Raw genomic sequence first — 19,085 nt, forward strand, 5'->3', positions numbered from 1 at the left:
TCAGATAGTGTAGAATTACAAAGCTGTCAACGGTGATGCTGGGGGAGATGACAGGGGCTTCATGGTGAAGCCTGTGATGACACAACACCCAGGACAATGTCAGATAGTTCATATTGTGTTATAATCTGGGGAACAAATGAGATGAAACATTTTTGGACTCTAAAAGAAGTTCAGGAGGAGCTCTAACCTCAGTTTGTTTTGAACTAGTGGTTTCTAAGTTAACAGCCATTTAATTATCAAATGCTCTTTCATAACCTCCCAAATCTCTGAGAGACAAAATGTAAGCTAAAATAATTAAAGGTTACAAGTGGCATTTTTTAAATTAATCATTACTGGGAAGTGCTTGAAAACACACACATACACATAGTTCTCTTTGATTACATTCAGTTTTAACACTGAAAAATGACAAAAATTTACCCAGTTTATATACAGTATATGAAAGGACCGAAAAAAACAGTTCTATTCAAAATCACAATATAAAAGTAAATGCATTCAGTAGTGTGCAACTCCCACTGAAGCCGATCTAGTGATTTTTAAGGGGAGGATGTGTTTTTTGGCACATTAAGTATTAGAACTGAAAGCTTTTTTCAGTAGAGGCAGACCTGAGAAGGGTTATCATAATAATCAGGTAATTATAAAAAACAACAAGTGACAATGATTACCTGTTACCCTCCTACACACATAGGAGAAACATATGAGGTTGAAATTTTATTGGCAGCGGTGTGTGATGCCCATGTTAATGTCCATCTGCTACATTCCAGTGATTCCTGTGAACACACATTTCTTCCCTCTTCCTGTTTGTGTTGCCAAGTGTAATAGCGCGCTGAAATTCAGGGACTAGAATGACAATGGTGATGATTATTACTTAATTGATGAGGGTGGTGGTGCAACATGTTAGAGGAATGTTAACAAACTATGATACATGAAAGCATAGAGCAGACATTCTTGATAAATGGATGAAACCGGGCACATAATGGCTCATAACAGGGACCACGGGTATAACAGCAATTGTACAAAAAGGATTAGTGACCTCCATGTAAAACAACTGCTTGTCAGAGCTTGAATTCTGTTTTAGTACCCTGCAGCACAAAGAAAAATCGAACACCGTAAAATATGTCAAACCAAACACTTTGAAGATGATGACCATTAATAAGTAGTAAGACTTAACACTTACTCACTTTTTTGTTTGGAAATTTAGGAAAATGCTGAGGCACTTAGAGGTACTGAAAAGTGGGATTTGTCTGCTACTGTGCAGCTCTTTAAATTTCCAGCAACACACAGATGCAAACCCTGTGGGAAAAGGCCTCTGGTCCTATTTATGCCAGAGAGTCATTCTCCCTTTTTGTGGCTTTGGTTTTGGAAAATGGTAGATCCACTGGAATTTCAAAGCAGCAACATGAAGACTGGCGATGATTTAGGACTGACTGGAAATGAAAAGGACAAGGGAAAAAAAGAAGAAGAATGACATATTAAATCTAATAACGTGACTTTTGAATTTGGAATGAAGATATTTAATGACCTCACTGACTAAACTGTTGGTGGGCCTCATGAAATTAGCCAGTGTGTGAGTAATGAAACTGGATATAGTCTGACAACAACAATAAGCACAAAATAACAAGTGCAATAGTCCCAGTGTAACAAAGTCACTACTGAAAATTGAGTCTGGTACAGTTTGAACATTGCTGAAGCTCAGCAGAAAGTAATGAGTGGATTGATGAGTGCCCGCCATTTTATGGAAGTTGAAGATGTGGAATAAAGTGATGTGGTTTAAAAAAAGTGAAAAAGAAAAGAGTCAGTCAAAGCAAAGCCTTAAGGGGAGGGGAGTGGGGAGTGGGCTGCAAGAGAAGGTTTACTGAGGCTGTTTGATTACAGCGTAAAACTCTGTCATCTTAGTGTCTGAGGTTTGGGCCTTCTGAGCAAACATGTAGTGAATATGTGACAGAAAATGTACACAATGTGCAAGATATTAGTGATTACAGTTAGTCTTACAGTTGTACTGTTGATACTCACCTTCTCGTCAAGTGACTCAGATGTGATGGTGAAGCATCCTCTAAAGTTTGAGTGATGCTCAAATTGTATAAAACAGTCTGCAGATATAGAGAGAATAAAATTAGGGCTACAGTCAGGGGTTATTGATAGAAATAACCTGTGTCCTATTTCAGGGCTGAATCATCCAAAGTCTGCATTTCTAGACTAAATATGTCATAACAAGTGGGCAAGGTCTGTTCCATTTCAAATCTACAATGTGCTCTTCAATGGAGGCATGCAGGCAGTTCTCATCAGGTCATGAAGTCTTGCAATATCAGGTATTCAAGGTCAAGTTATCATAGATACATATTAACTTACAAAAAAGCCACTGCAATGTGGGAATATATACACACTACCTCTCTGTGTTGTGTTAATGTCTGTTGTACTTTACTTTTATCTCATGTCTATTTTTATATTCATTATTCTTATTTAACTTAATTTTATTCTTTTTGACATTTTAGATTTATCTGTCCTGTCATTCTAAGAGTTGCTAAATGGTGTTTCATTGTTCTGAAAAAACAGTGACAATAAAGATCTATTCTATCAAAGAAAGTCAGGCATACACTCTCAATGTGCTGACAGAAAAAACACTGTATATTAAACTGATATATTTAGTGTCATTCTTGTACATTGTATGCTAATTGTCCATCATGTGTTGAAGTTAAATGTCAGAACTCATAATTACCATCATCATTACCACTGGTTCTTACCATTATGTGTGTAGTTTAAGGGCAACTTCCTGGTGATAATTGGCTTTATATTGGTTTTAGGAGTTGATGAGGAGCTCATGAAAACACCATCAGTCCTGGTCTATGTGAGGATAATGTTAAACGTTTTTATTTGTGGATTCAGTTTGGTCCCCTGAAGAACACCTTCATACTCTGCATCTTTTGAAAGCTCCAGCCCCTGAATTACACAACAGTTATAGTGTTATAGGTATAGTTGTTCAGTGAATTTAATAATGGCTCAGCGTTTAATCTGTGGAACTTTGGTCAGTTTTGGTGAAGGACAGGAACTGAATTACTCAAACAGTGATACTGATGGATGCAACCACTTTAGGAGCATTGTGAATTCAGGTGAACAGGTAAACAGCAGGAGGTCTGGTTTGAAGTTTCTGCTGATGGATTAATGGGGTGGAAAGCTGTGACAGTAGAGGACTGGGAGTCGTGAATGCTAAAGTAGAGAGGAGTAAGGAAGAGAGGAAATCAGGATGACAGGGCTGAGAGAAGTCCAGGTTTCTTGCGGTGAGCATTAACTATCATGGAAATAGAGTTAAAGTAGAAAAGATCACAGATGGAAAAAAATGATGCTCTTGGATTTCCTGATATTAATGATGGAGCCAGAGAAAAGCTTCAAAAATTATTGAGAGGGATTTATATAATATCAGTCCCAGTTCAGACTGATGAAGAAGAAGATGGTTAGATTTACAGACATGTAATGTTATCATTTAAAAAGATTCCAGTGAACATGAGAAAGGCAGCAATTTGGGGGCATACCCATATTGACTGAGCGGTCTAAGGTGGATTCTGCACGGTACAATCACAGCGTCCCTGGTTTGATTCCAGCTGTGGACCTTGGTTATGTGTCATCCCGGTTACTCTCTCTCCCAGTTTCTTTCCTGTCAGTGCTGTTGAATAAAGACAAAAATGCTTCATAACATATTCAATTTTATTTTACATTGAATTATATTACTCATTGCTACATAACGATACTATATAGCTATCATTATGTGTTTATATTTTTATTTTGTTCATCATAGTGTTCTTTTCCATTCCTATTATACATGTATATACTTGTACTGTGTGTATAAATTACAAATACTCCACATATACCATTTATGACATGTACTTCAATTTCATACCTATAATTTAAAAGCATAAAGAGTTTAAATATTATGCCACCAGAGTTGATAGATATTGTAGATATTGTCATTTCTAATCTCTTATTTTATTTTATTTCTATTTCAGTTGTTAAACATATTTTTAAAAATATGTTCACTTATCTCTGTTCTCCTGAAACATGTGAATTTCCCCTCAAGGATCAGTAAGGTCTTATCTGATACATTAAAATACAAAATACATGATGGAGGACCCCTCTTATGAGCAACATCTACAACATACAGTAAAAGTTTTTAGGGGAAAGTACTGAGAGTTGACAGATGTTTGCTGTTTGTCCAGTTATATCTGGTATAGCGCTGGGACAGCTGCTGTGAAAAAAATATAAGGTGTTAAATTAATTGATGGCTGTGGACACTGGACATAAAGTAAACACTAGCAGAGCAATTCATTTGCTGTGCTTTGCTTGTGAGCACATCCAGCATTATTAAAATCAATCACTTTGCTCTTGATTCCTCTGGCCGTTGAAACCTGTGCAGCACATGTGACCCCTCCCCTCAACTGATTCCAGTGGCTCAGCAGTTCTCTGTACTGTTCCCACAGATATTGGGCTTTGAGTTGACAGATCTAATTAGAGACAAGGTTCAGGCTCAAGCCCCTGATGAAGAAAGATACAAAGGATCTGCACGCTAATACTTTTGCTTATGTAATCACTCAGTACATGAAGTTCTCAGCCTAGCATTTTCCTCTGGGTGATCTTGTGTCATGAGGTGCATGTAAAAAGTAAACCAGTGCACTGTGGGGTGCAGAAGGGTGCTGTCACTCAGTGGGTGCACAATATATGCTGGTGCATGCTAATGTCACGTAAAGCACTACGAGCCAGTAGCTTCACAGAGGAGATGGCATTGGTGTTTTCTCAGATTATAGCCACCTGTTTCAGATGTTTTTAAAGTGACACTGTGTAACTTTTGAGAGCAGAAATAAATAATTAACAACAAGATGAACTCATAAGCAGTAGAACTCACAACCAATTGCTGCATCTGAAATTAGTGAGTCTGTTAGCTTGTTCTACAGTAAAGCTACATTTTAGCATTTCCATTTTAACACTATCCCATTATTGTGGCATGTGACCAAAGTGGCTGCTGTTCAGCAAAAGTCATACATCACACCAGCTTGAGACATATCTCACTCAAGCATGGAGCTGCTGCAAGTGTTGTGACTTGGAGATGTGCTGGACAACATTGCATTCAGGGCTCTTCAGGTGGGCCTCACTTCTGAGAGAATGCCCTGCGTCATTACAGGAGCTTCCTGAGTTTTTGCTTGGGCTTTTTTTAAACTCAACATCTAAGACATCTGCAACAATAACAGGATAAGGCCTCCTGCAGTGCATCTGGAAAAGTTGCTTATGTGTGAGTTTGCCCACTCTGAGGGGCATTTACGGGAAGTGGTAGTGGATCTTGAATGAAAATATAGCAAATAACTCAACAATACTCAAATACCTAATACTTGTTTTACGTGTGTGGGATAGTCTTGTTTGAGCTAATGTAGCAACCCATAAATCATGTTTGGTCTGCTGATAATACGTGGATGACTACAGATGACTCATGCCACAAAGGGTTGAAAATTAGAAACTTGGTAGAACATAGTGATTAGAGATGTGTTACTGTGAATCACTTTTCATTACGAGCTTGGAGGATGTCAGATAAACGTAATTGGGTTTTCCACATTCATAATGCCAGAGTTTATAAAAGCAGGAACATTGGGCTTATCACACTTTATGACCAGTAAACTTCTCTTCCTGTTGCTTTTATTGGTGCGATAAATCTGGGCTGTCATCACTATGAATAATACTTCATCTATTATATCCTCCTTTCCATTATATTGACATCAACGAGACATAGTGATACAAGTATTGCTCAGTGGTATATGGGTGTCTGGTTATTTTTCAGTGCCTTTGTGTTTGTGTGTATATTCTCTTGAATGAAAGGACTCAAAAGGAGATTTCAAGTTGATTGAAATATAAAGCTGTTATTGCAAGCAGCAAAACAGCTGATAACAAAAAGTGTGTACTGGTCTAATGGCAATTCTGGGCTATGGCTTCAAGCAAAAAAGCAAAGTACACTCACAGGTTTGTCCAACAGCTCTGGATGTCAGGTTACAGTTGTTGTTTGATAATTCTGCATCTCATTCTGCAAGCACAAAACAGAAGATTTTTATAGATATACTTTTTCTATGGTACTCCTATACAGCAAGTAAAGGTCATGATAAGAAACAAGAGCACAATCATTTCCATTTTAACCTTGAGACCTTGAAATCAATGGAGATTTGGGGGCATGATGGGAGTAGAGAGAGAGAAAAAGAGGGCTGTGTGATACCAGCTAACAGCAGATGTTTGTTTTGATAGTTGTAATGGAGGAGACAGCACCACAGCCAAGGGCATCAGTGTTAAAGCGGTGGACACATTGACAATATATCTGAGTCTCAATGTGACATTGTTCAGAGTCTCCTATGGGTGTATGGAGCAAGGAGCAGAATGATACTCACGTCTCCAGCACATTTGGACCTTACACATGGGAGGGAGAGGAGAAAAAGCAATGTGACACATTCCCCATGGGAGGGTACTAAATCTTGAATTCTGAAAGTTTTGTCTGGTACAAAAACATCCAAAAAAAACAGCAGATAGGAGTGGGTCAGAGAAAAGCTAATTTCCTCTACAACTCTCATTCATTCTCTATTTACAGCATGTTGAATTTCTATTAAATCCTTTAAAAATAAGGCATTCGTGATGTATTTGTGCAAAAATATAGGATTTTGACTTAACAAGAACTGATAATGGCAGAAAGAAGTAATGATTTGAAAATGAGATTGAAACACTAACTACTTGAATTTTTTTACACAATGTAATAATTGGTTTGCTTCATTAAGTAGTCTTAGAAATGGACCACTGTGATGTGCTTGAAAGCTGATTAAGATGACTTGTAGGAGCATGAATTAAAATAAATGTTGCTTTTAAAGTTATCATACACATAATGATAAGAGATACTTGATTACTGGACTTTCAATTTTATCAAGACAAGCAGACCTGGCACAGAGCTGTACGTGAGGGAGGATAATCAGAGCTCTTTGAGATGCTGGTAGCTCCCCTCTCTCGGACCATTACCTTCAAATACACCAGTTAGCTGCTGGCCATTGGACTGTTCTTTATCCTCTATATGGGTGTGTGCACGCATGTGTGTGTTGCTGTGGGAGGCTAGTTCTGGGGTTTTTGAGTTTATGGCACCATTACATACACCTGAAAAACAGCATCCCTGACACTTACATCTGTCCAGCAGCGCGCCTGTGGCTCTTATTTCATATGTAATTCAAGTCAGATTAATTCTGCCACCAGGCACAAAGTCAGAGTGATTTCAAAAACCACTTAAAAAGCTGCCACCGGTAAACCCAATGTGCTCACGTCTGGAGGATGTGCCTGTGCATTTCAAAGCTTTTAAAGTAAAGTGTTGGGTTTATGCTTACTTTACAATGGTAAATCTGAAACATTCAAGCTCACTGGTATCTTGAATAACAATTTGCACCCTAACATTCCTACAAAAATAACATTTTTATCATTTAAAAATATATACATAAGTACAGTGGTAAACATGTAACACAGCAGTAAAACATGCAAATTTTAAGGTTACATACCAAAAAAAAGGACTACCCTGAGGAAAATCTGCAGCTTTGTCCTGGTGACAGGGTCAGCTGAGGACTGTGGTCTGCACTGTGTTAGCTTTTGGGTTCTGATGAAGTCAGTATGAACTTTAATTATTATGTCATGTGGATGTGGCACAGTTCTAAAATTTAATTTCCCAAAATTTGATTTCATATGCTTTCAATTTCTCCATTAATTTTTACTAATGCTTTAGAGTATATATATATATATATATATATATATATATATACAATTCCAAGTCTACAAGGCAGAGCTCTTTGAGAATCAGTTTGTTTACAGAAGATAAAATAAAGCCCAGTAAAACATGGTGGAGGTTCTGTCATGCTGTGAAAAGAATGGTTGAAAAAGAAAAGATGAACTGCGTTAAAATGGCGAGCAAAGAGCCCTGACCTAAATCCCATTGAAAACCTTTGGAGAGAGCTGAAATCTGCTATTGTTGCCAAAGGATCTGCAACCAAATATTAGTGAAGGGGTGCCAATAATTGTGTCCAGGGTACATTTTTGTGTTCATATTATGTCACTATTATGCAAGTTTTTTTCTCCTTTTGTTCATTTTAACACAATGGTCAATGTTACTGCATTGACCATTGTGTTAAAATATTGTGGTTGTACAAAATTGATTCATTTGCATATATTTCTGAAGATAGTCTGAACAGTGCAATTGAAATTCAGGGGTACAAATAATTTTGACTAGGGCTGTAGATTTTGAAAAAATAATATGTAGTGAAATATCACTAAAACTGACTTGTCTAAGTGGTCAAGTATGAAACCAAAAGGTGATTTCACCCCATGGCCATCTCTGATGTAGGAGTCACACCTGTGAAGCCTGCCAGCAGAAGGATCCAGAAACAGTTGGTCATTTCAAGCTTAAGTTTCTGCAGTATGTTTTCTCTCTGCAGCTCAGAGATCCACACAAACTATATTATTGTTTTGCAAAACAATAGTGACATGAAACATAGAGCAGAGGGAAACTGAAGAGTTGGGTAATAATTCTCAGAGGGCTCTTCACGAGCAACCTCTTTCACCTGATCTGTTGTTAAAATAAATAATTTGATTGAAGCAGCTTTAATTATAAATTTTGTGTACATACAGCAGGTATACTGTATCTAGACATAATGGGAGTGATCATTATACCTTTCTCAAACACTGAGACTGTTTAAATATGCCAGATAAGAGATGGGAAGGTTTGTAGTCCATACATGTATGTGTACTGCATGTATATCGTTTTACACATTTCAAAGATACATCTCAATAAAATGAAGTGTACTCACAAATGCTCTTGTAAAACTCTTCAAATCCAGCAGACTATTGCCTTGAGATTTAGAAGGAAATAAGGGGGTTTTACTTGTATTAGATTTATGTTGATGGTTATGTAACTGTCCTTTTGTTTGTTACTGCACCTACTCTTCATCCACGTTTTCAACTTCATGCTTCAACAGTCACCTCAGTATAATGAAGTTATTGTTAGACAGTGGGTGACAATCATGAAAGTGAACTTATGCTCATGATCCTGCCCAACACCAAAGAGTATGGAATCAGCTGTTGATAATCCCATTTAGTTGAAACAAAACATAATCCTCTTAGCAAGTGCAACTTAGCTTATTAGTCAGTCCTCTATCACCCTATTAAGAGGAAGACTGAGGATTATACTCACTCTGCATTAGTGTCAAGTTCTCCATTAAGTCCAAATAGCCAAGAGTCCATTGTGCCTGTGGTGAATTTCACATAATTTTCTTTTCATTATCTTCTATTGCAGATGAGAAAAATGCAAAGCTTAAATGGGCTGAAACAAATTCCAACTGAAATATCAGTGGAATAGCTTAAATTGTCATCATTCAATGTGTATGCTCAACAACATGAGCATCTTTAAGAACCAAAACATCAAGGTTTTGGGAACAAACTCTAAAATCTTCCATGTCTCAAGTTGATAGTGATTCCATATAAAAAGCTTGTGAATGACAGCTCTTTCATTTACTCATTTACATTACCATGCATGTACAGAAACTTTCATTTACAGGAGAGTAACAAGATTTTTGCTAAGGTTAGTTGGGAGGCTCTACTGAACAGCTGTGTTCCCAATCTGTGTTCCCAATCTTAATGAAATGACTTGGGAATATTCTTGGTGCTATTGACAGCAGAAGAGAGAAAAAGCAGCCAGGATCTTTACCATTTGTAGATTTATTAATAGCCAGATAGTAATGTCAGTTTATGTCTATTATGTTATTACTTGAGCAAGGATAATTAACAGGCTCATCTACCTCTGGCTAGCTGAGAACTATTTCAGTGCTGAATCCGTCTCTCATTGTTCTCTACCTCTGTTCAAATGGACATTCTTCACTCTTTCAATAATTTGTGGTCATTTTGCACTCAGCAGCAATTGACCTTTGACAAAACAGCTCCCACGGTTGTTAATGCTGCTCTGGCTGACTTTCTGGTGTTTCCAGCTGACTTGTTTTAAAAAATGAAAATCCTTTAAAAGGGTCTTAAATATGTACTTTGATGGCTACATGGCTGTGTTATACTATGTTAACAGATGGTAAAGCTGCATGTCCCTGGCAAAAAGTCAACAGCTGATGGTCCATTCAAAAGATTGAAATACAGGAGCAACTTTGGTCCTCTGTTGCAGTTTAGATCTAGTCGGTCCTAGTGTAAGTGTGAGACAGGGACGTGTGAAATCAAGCTGTTATTTCATTCAGTCATTACCCTGTTAAGCTGCTTTGCTTTTCTTATGCTTAGATGAACATGCTAACGTTTGTAGGTTACATCAGAGCACACAAACAATCTTTTTAATCAATTACTTACAAAATGTCTGGGCAACAAAGTATTTCCTCAAATCTAAGGAGGGCTCAGTCTTTATTTGTGCTAAGTTTCAAGGACATGTCCACCAGAAAAGTGATGATTTCTGTAAACATTTGCACCCAGTTTAGTCACTGCATTTAGCAGTGACTGGTGCCACTTCTTGTTTACAAGGATGCAATTAATTGAGTTGATGGGGCATAGGCAATGATTCTCAAGGTTAGTTTATGGGGAATATAGATTTATTTAAAACCAAGCCGGCAAGTCCACTATTCTCACTGATATTTCCTCATCCATTAAGCCCTGTTGTTTTCCCATACAAGGAACTGTCATGAGCAACTTCATATCCTTGGTACCATAAAGGACATACAGTATATAAGGGTGCGGATATAGTGGGGGACCATTTGAAGCTGCTTGTGCCAATTGTCCTTCACATTCTCTTCTTGTTTCCACCTTGATGTTTATGGGATTCGGGTTTCTGCTTTGTAGACTCCTCAGGCTTTGCATCAAATAGAGTTTGAAGGCCTTAAAGCCCTTGGCATAATTAACCAAGCCAGAAAAGTCTCAGAAGAAAAGTCAGGCAAAAGTGTTGCGTTGTTTTGTGTTTTTTCCTGATGAGCTTTGTGTATTCATATATTTTTGTATAAGATATATTTACGGATGAGTATTAAAAACTAGCTTAGCTTATATTTTCTGTGATATGTAGCAGTGGTTGACGTTAAGTACCTGTTCCTGTAAAAATACCTTGCGATCCTTCAAGGAGCTAAGATTTGGCCATGGTGCTAGTAGCTCCATTTTTATTCTTTTTAGATAAATTAGGTCAAACATCTGGCATCCAGGACTTCAAAGGTAATCAAATGGTACCAGTTGGACATCCTTGATGTCAGTGAAAGTAAATGAACAGGTTCTGGTCATAAGTTCAAAAGTATGAAAACACTATTACCCACATGTTGTAACATTCATCAACTACACTTGCTGCCAAACTCTTAACAGAATGACAGACTACACAGACAGACAGATTTATCACTCCATTTTCCTCTAATAAATTTTGATGCTACAGCCATGTCAACGACTAAATACATAATATAAACAAGGGGTTAGATATGCTGAAGTGCAACACAACTATAAGACAAAAAAACCCTCTTCAAAGTCTCTGTTAAGTCTAGTATGTCGAGCTCTCAAGCAGCTCTGCTTGGATTTGTCGTGCTGACTGATGGATGTCTCCTGTGTCTGCCAGCTCCATGGAACACAGAGCAGTAACTGGTTTTGACTTAATTAGATAATTTCCTGTATTATTCATGCTAAGTATCATTACAATCTAGGTTTGGCTACAGCCAAAGCTGCAATGAACATGCACTGTTGGACTAACTGACTAACTAACATTTTGGGCCTGGTTTCATGCAAAGTTGTGATCTCAACCACTATCATCAGACAGTCACTGTTTTTCAACAAACCATATTAGTGGAGATGGCCTGTGGGAATCAACAAAGTAGATTTCTTCCTAATGATTTCATATACATCTTGATTTTTTTTTTTAATCTGATTTGTGGCTTGCAAGTCACATTAAGTCAAAATAAAAACGATGAACTATGTCTCAAATAGGATTACACATTATTAAATTGTGTGATAATTAATTCCAGGAAAACTGTAATAATGTCTGTGAAATGGAGCATTAAGATATGCTGAAAGATTTATGATCCTGACATACTAATGATGCACATCATCAGGCTAGGTGATGTTAAAATAGAGAACAATGGAAGATAATAGGAGAGTTTTCATAGATCTTTTGACATAAACAGCCCTTGTATGGTTCTGAACTCAGCCCTCAAAGTTACAAAAAGACACTGAATTGTGTTGCTAACATGATAAGTGGAAAGTATTTCTCCCTCAAGAGCCTGTTAACACACTGTAAAGTAATACTTAAATTTGTTGTGACATGCCATCACAATGCACTTCAGCACAACTGATCAAAGATTAAAATTCAAATGACACAAAAACTGAAAGAAATACAGAAAACTCCCTCGATATAATGGACTGAATATTACACAGTATGAAGATGGAATTTAAATTAACAAAGTATTCACATAAATAACCTGGATTTCAATGTGGTGTCATATTGGATTGGACTGGATTTAGCTAAATATATGTGTGCTTGCCAACACATCGCATTCAATTAGAAATCTCAACATTGTGTAAAAACAAATTACTCAGTAGGAAGAACTTGGACCTGGTGTCATATCAATTATTGATGTTATTCATCAAATATGCAATCACAAAAAACAACTCAATGTCAGGCTGTGTGTGAAAGTCTGACATTTGTGGGGATGATTTTATCAACTCTTTCTTACCCAAATAAGGATGAAAAAGGAAAACAACAATAAAAACAAAAACAATGGCCAAAGTGACTTTGGTGGTTTGTGTGTGTTGGTCTCTATATATTTACGACAAAAGAAGAGTAGAATTTAAAAAACTGTCCATCCTAAGCATGTAAACAAAGAAAGAAGAATACGTGCCTCTGCACGCAGACATAGCTCCCAAAAGGAAGAGCACATATTATCTGTTTCATAAAACAATATGAGTGACTTGGGTATAAAAAAACTGAAGTAATCTAGTGATAATCTCTGAGATAGAGATCACGTGCCACCAAAATATGCACTGCATCCCCACAGAGCAATAAACTCTGCAGTCTTGCTAATACAGGAGAATTCCCTTGCAAAAATCTGTGTGAGGCATAGTGGCCATTTTTTCTGCAGTGAGATTGTCTGACTCTCTTGGCTGGTTTGTGTGTATATCTGACTTGCAGACTTGGTTTAGTGTTGCCACCTGGGAATGGAAGTACGTCCAGGCAAGTGTAATGTGGGGTCTTAATGAGTTCCACAGAGGTTAAGATACTATCCAGTGTGGAGAGCAGATAGCAGGATTCGAAGAAAAGAAAAGAAAAAAAACATTTGAGTGTCCCGCTCCGAATTGTGAGGAATTACTTTTAACCTCAGTACTTTACTTTTTCATATTCAATTCATGAAACTTTCTTGGAACTGCTTTAAAACATATTCAAACTAACTCTATTTTCCAAAATATTGCATTAACCAAACAAGATGAGGGCAAATAACAACATCTGTCAAACACCTCCCAAGGACTCAGTGTTCTGTTCTTTGGAAAACTTTTAACTCACACAAATGAATAAATTGAATTGTAACTGCTGTGAATAAAAACCAATGCTTCTTGGCTTTCAGATGGCAGATGGAAAGGGTTACGCAGATCTCAATGGTGAAATTTACCAAGAGGCAAGGAATGAGTGGCAGGATGGGCCCTGGGGTCTGAGGCTTTAAATAAGCACAGGTTTACACAAACAGAAAGACGCATACCAACACAAACAAATAGTAGACATTTTGGGAATATTTTTCATGATTTTGCCTCCTCAGCTATCAGGCTTTGTAGCTTTAGCAAGTAACTGTCCTCCTATAATTAGTCCCGTTAGTGTTTATTGCTTCACACACAGCCTGACAAGCAGGATGCTTAGCTACTGAATTGTTTTCTGAATTATTATGGTGAACTGGGTACCTGCAGGCTCTTTACTGTGTAAACTGAGACTCTCAGTTCAGAGGCTCAGAGGAACAGAGAGGGACAGAGTCATATCACAGAGCAGGAAATCAGAGAAGAAATTGCTTCAGTGGTTTAGTCCATCCAGAAATTCCGCAGCATGACATTCTACTGCACCTTAATTGAAATGTTACAGCCAACCCACTCAAAGGCAGCAGCCTAAGCTCTACTTTGTAAGAATTACAGCAAAACCATGGAATGCAAATTAAATGAATAAAAAAAATAATAATAAGAGAAGCAAGATGAGAATTTGCGTGCTCTTTTACATTCTGTACAGCCAATGTCTCACTTGCTGTCTTTTTATGACATGGTCATACTGTATCATTGTGCAAAATAACATTCAGCAGCTACAGTATCAGTGAGACTATACTCCTGCGGTACCAGCTAATGAAAAATGCGAACTTGATGCAGAATCTAAGTTTTAGAAAAGGATAGTTCCTCAGTCTGAGAATTGTATTTTGGCTTCAGATTAATGATGATGTCCTTCATAAATTTTTATGACGTTTGAGACCAAATGACTGTGCAGCAGAAGGCAATGCAACTGTGAATACTATGTCTCCTAACCATGCATTATGCATGTGCTGCAACAGTTTAGTGGAGGCTGATATAACAGAGACAAATGAAAGTGAAAACCAGGCACTTATTTACCTCAAAGGGAAATGAAGACATTGTTAGACATACTACATGCAAGTGAATAAATGTACACGCAGCATCATGTGAAGAATGTCACAGCCAGTTTAAGGTGGCAGCTATGAGAGGTAAGTGGGAGTTTATGGATGTAAATTACATCTATCACCCTGCAGCATCTGTCAGAATAGACAGCAGAGGATATTTCATGTTTAAATGTGTCTTCCTTGGTCTTAAAGCATGATCAAACACAGTAGATGGCACAGAAAGCACAGTCAATAAAACACAAGGTTAACTGTGGACAGTTGCAAAGTCATAGCAGGATTAGCTAGCCCCCAGTGACAGGCCCCTTGCAGATAATAGATTTGACAACATGAACATTGTGTGCTGTCTCTAAGGAGTCATTTAATTTACAAGCTGTTGAAATGATTACATGTACCATGTTCAGAACGTATTAATGCAGTACTAATGTTGTCTTCCTCCCTATTGTATTATGCATTTCACAATCTCCTTGACAACTGAAAGTGCAGTGATCTGGCTCTATTAAAACACATTTCACTCTCTATCCATTTCAGGCACTGACAGAGCTCATTCAGGGGCACATCAGGGCGAGACAGCTGAAGACTCATGAAGATGGCAGCGCATGAGTTAATAATAAAATCAGCTCTGTCAAAAATGTCAACAGTCTAGAGAAACACAGAGCTGTGATTCAGTTAGACTGTTTACAGAGATAGAGCTACAGTAAGCTCACAAACCCCTCTCAGTCTTAGTCACTCTGCCAATCTTTTTGTCACCTGTTGGGAAAACATCAAACAAGCATTCCCAGTTTATATCTGTTGCTTAAATCAGTTTCCCATTTATAGAAATCCTCCAGAAATAAGGGAATGTCAAGGTTCTGTGGAGGTTTTTTGTTTCATAAATCTGACATCATCCTTCCACTGCAGCTAGGAGAGCTCTCCTGCACCCTGCTGAGCCTCAACCAATTGGCTAGAATAACAAATACAATTGTCTGTGGCATATTGGCAGATGAGAGGAAAGCAAACGAAATGTAGCCCTCTATCTTTGTTTCTTGCTGCAGCAAAGCTGCTGTGTGCTGTGTTGGAGACGCATGAACATATCGGTAGGCGTAGCATGCCTCACCTGAGGTCTTTATCCCTACAATAATGTGATAGATAGGGATTACGCTGCTGGAGTATGTAAGAAAAACAAACAAGTAGTACAGGGAGGACAAGTACCGAGAAAGAACCTCATAAAATACATCCAGCAGAGACCAGCGCTCCTCTCCAAGAAGTGGTTTCTCTGACCTTTAAGGAGACAAAGTGTAACAAATCACAGAGAAAAATGCCTTCAAAGATATTTCACATTTTACACTCCAACTTAAGTTTTTTTCAGTTTTAGAATTTGAAGCTTATTCACGATTATATTATGGCATGACTAAACATCACAGGTAAGTCACGGCTACCATAAAAACCAGTAAGTCTCTTCATTTCTAAGTGTTGTGGCGGTGGCAGTCAACACAGGCTGAAAAGACATAAAATGGCTTCAAACCTTTATTTAACCCATGACATTCTTATTTGTTTCAAACCAGCTCCTGAAATTTCACTTTCACTGATTGAAACTCACATCTTTCAGCTAATTTGTTACCTCACAAAAAGCCCACACAGGAAATACGGCAAAACAACAACAGTTAGTTCAGTATAAATAGAAAAAACAGAGTTATTGTCACGAGTAGCAGCATTTGGCATGCCTGAAAAATGTGTGAGGCTGCTGCCCAAAGAAAAGAAAAGAAAAGAAAAAATCCCAGACCAAAGACTCGTCACACTGTGTGACAGTGAAGTGATCTTTGAGTAGTAGAATAGAAAAACACCACATTGTCAGTGGTTATCTGGGAAGATATTACCAATAATAAATAGAGAAATATCTCAGGAATTCTTCCATGTGAAAGGTGTTATATAACAATACTAATGTTTCCATGATAAAAAATCAACTGATGTCCAGTCACTGAAATTTGTTGACACAACAGTAGATACCAGCTGTTAATCCTATACACAAGAGGATGCTTTTGTTTTCACATCAGGGGAGATTTAATCCCTTTTGTGTGTTTGTAACTGCTTAGAAGCAAATCAGGGTATCTTCACATGAAACATGAAAAATGCTATTGTAAGAAAAAAAGGAAAAGGGGGGGGGGGGGGGAGTCAGTAACTGGAAATGTCGGACAAAAATTATCCCATGACCTTCACCCAAAAGGGCTTCAGCACTTGAGGCCATGCTTGGTTGGTCTGGTGTTTTCAATTTCCTGCTAGGTCTCCCAATATTTATTTTTAGTTAACCTCTATTTCTATTTAACCTTTGGATAATACCAGACAAATACATTAAGAATAGGTTCTGACAGACAGCAAAGAGACAATTTGTGGTGATCTGACAGAAAGAGAGAAAACAGGTAAAAAAAAAAAACTTTTGAAGATATGGAAGAAAAAAAAACATACAGTGAAGAGACGCTGGCAGAGACATATATTTGCAGAGAAACGGTTGCATATATGCCAGGAAATGTCTCTGCAATACAGATCTGGGAGGATGAGATAGAAATGGAACTGCCCAATTCTGAAGTCTTTTGAAGCTCATTCCAGTCACTGCCAGCAGCAAACTGAAACTGGAAGGAGCTTCTTTCAGGCAGATGTTACAGCAGTACCGATGTGATTTGTAATGGTGGCATGTTCTATAGGGAGCATAGGGAACATGAGTGATAAACCTGATAAACATTAAGCCACTCAACAGCACCCTTGGAGATGAACATGAGTGGAACAGTCATTGTTTTGTTTATGTATTAACTATTCAATTGAAGTATTTGCAGTAGCATCAGAGCAGGTTTTCTACCTCTGACCTGTGCTGATTTTTTACTGAAGTTTTGGCAAACTGACAAAATAATAGCTGTAGAGCAGATATGGTTCTGGGGTAAAATTCACTCTGATGCACATGAATTTACATAAACCAAAGAATAAGGGTGTTTGCAGCCACGCTCAAGGCTCTGGCATAAGCATGGCTCTCAACAGTGATCCACCACAGACTGACATATCTCAGCAACTATGGATGGGTTGCTATGAAATTCTATACAGATATTCATGGTTCCCAGATCTATCCTAATGACTTTGGTGATCCCCTGTCTTTTCCTGTAATACCATTTTGCAGTGTGAACATGTTAGCATGCTGATGTTAGTATTCAGCTCAAAGCACCACCATGCTTTAGTGCAGCCTTACAGAGCTGCCAGCAGGCAAGGCCAGCCTATGTGTCCTATAGATTTTTTTTAAGCCGCCATACGCTGAGTACTTAAACTCAAGTCTCATTTATTTCCATCTGAGTAATTCACAGTCTTGTCATGTGTTGGAAACTGTGTTCTCCCTCCAGTTAACCTTCTTTGTGGATTTTTCCCCTCTTGGTGAGATAAGTTGACAAGAATTTAACACAGGAAATGCTGGAGACTCACTTCACTGCCTTCTATGGCTCTGTACATACTGTGTTCTGTGTTATCTTCAAACTAACTTAAATATCTGGCTCAAATGACCAGAATGTGCTTTGACTGGGGAAAAAAAATCATCAAATATTACTCAAAATATGAAAATAGAAGCTAGCTGGAGACGGAAGGGAACAGCAGCTTTAAGTTAACTCATCTGGAGCATGATGGTTAATACTACAGACACAAATGCAGATTTCAAACTGGTGGTACAGGAGAGTCTCTCCTGCACTGGAATAGTGTACAAAACGGCTGGCAATGCAAGACCAACTTTTGCACCCTATACAATAAGTCCATGTTTGATGTTGATTATTTTAACACTGGACTTATATTTAAGACTATATCAACTAAAAGGAAATATGTATTATAACCTGTTTTGTGACTCAATGATATTCTGAGGTCTTGGATATGGTTGTAAAGAGCACATATAGTCTGCACCATTACCGGTTTATTTTTATGTCCTTCACTGGACTACAGTCACAATACACAAATGAACTTAGATTGCTCTAATAGCTCACATTAAAAATAAAGATGACTCGAGCAAAACTGAAAACGTAGTAGGAAGATAATGAAGAACACCATCAGTTTGACAAATTACAGTCTGTCATGTTCCACTGGAAGAGATGGAGATGGGTTTATATTCATCATCTGTAACTGTTTTCCATTTTTTGTTAATCTTGTCAGTTTTTGTTTCACTTGCTGGTGGAGTGTGGTGTTTCGAAGGTCTTATGCACTGTTTACATATTAAAAATAAAGTTTCTTCTTCTACATTTGCTTGTTTTCAATGATGATGTGTGTTGGCCCTGAAGGTCAAAGCACAGCAACAGAAAACACTCCATTTCACACAACATTCAGATTACAGAAAGGGTGGGACAATACTTCTTGTTTGTGATTGGACAGATCCAAGTCCAGCAGCTGAAGGACCGGGAATGATTCTCTACATAGAAAATGCTATAACGAGCTCTCAAAATGCCTACA

At 37.8% G+C, this 19,085-nt stretch overlaps 1 protein-coding gene across 2 annotated transcripts in view; it reads right to left on the bottom strand.

Annotated features, from left to right (window-relative positions):
- Positions 1 to 422: 422 nt before the first annotated feature.
- The window catches only part of rad18 (RAD18 E3 ubiquitin protein ligase), a 51,118-nt gene continuing 32,455 nt past the window's right edge, over positions 423 to 19,085 (bottom strand). The window contains exons 13-16 of one of the 2 annotated variants that reach the window (XR_007814236.1): positions 5,990 to 6,052; positions 3,525 to 3,655; positions 2,011 to 2,087; positions 423 to 1,424 (exon numbers count right to left, since the gene is read on the bottom strand). The gene's annotated coding sequence lies outside the window, so the exon portion shown is untranslated. Of the gene's footprint in view, positions 1,425 to 2,010; positions 2,088 to 3,524; positions 3,656 to 5,989; positions 6,053 to 19,085 lie in introns of those variants that run through there. The other variant, XR_007814235.1, reaches the window with a different exon arrangement.

This window comes from Lates calcarifer, linkage group LG12, assembly GCF_001640805.2.
Source record: "Lates calcarifer isolate ASB-BC8 linkage group LG12, TLL_Latcal_v3, whole genome shotgun sequence".
NCBI lineage: Eukaryota > Metazoa > Chordata > Actinopteri > Centropomidae > Lates > Lates calcarifer.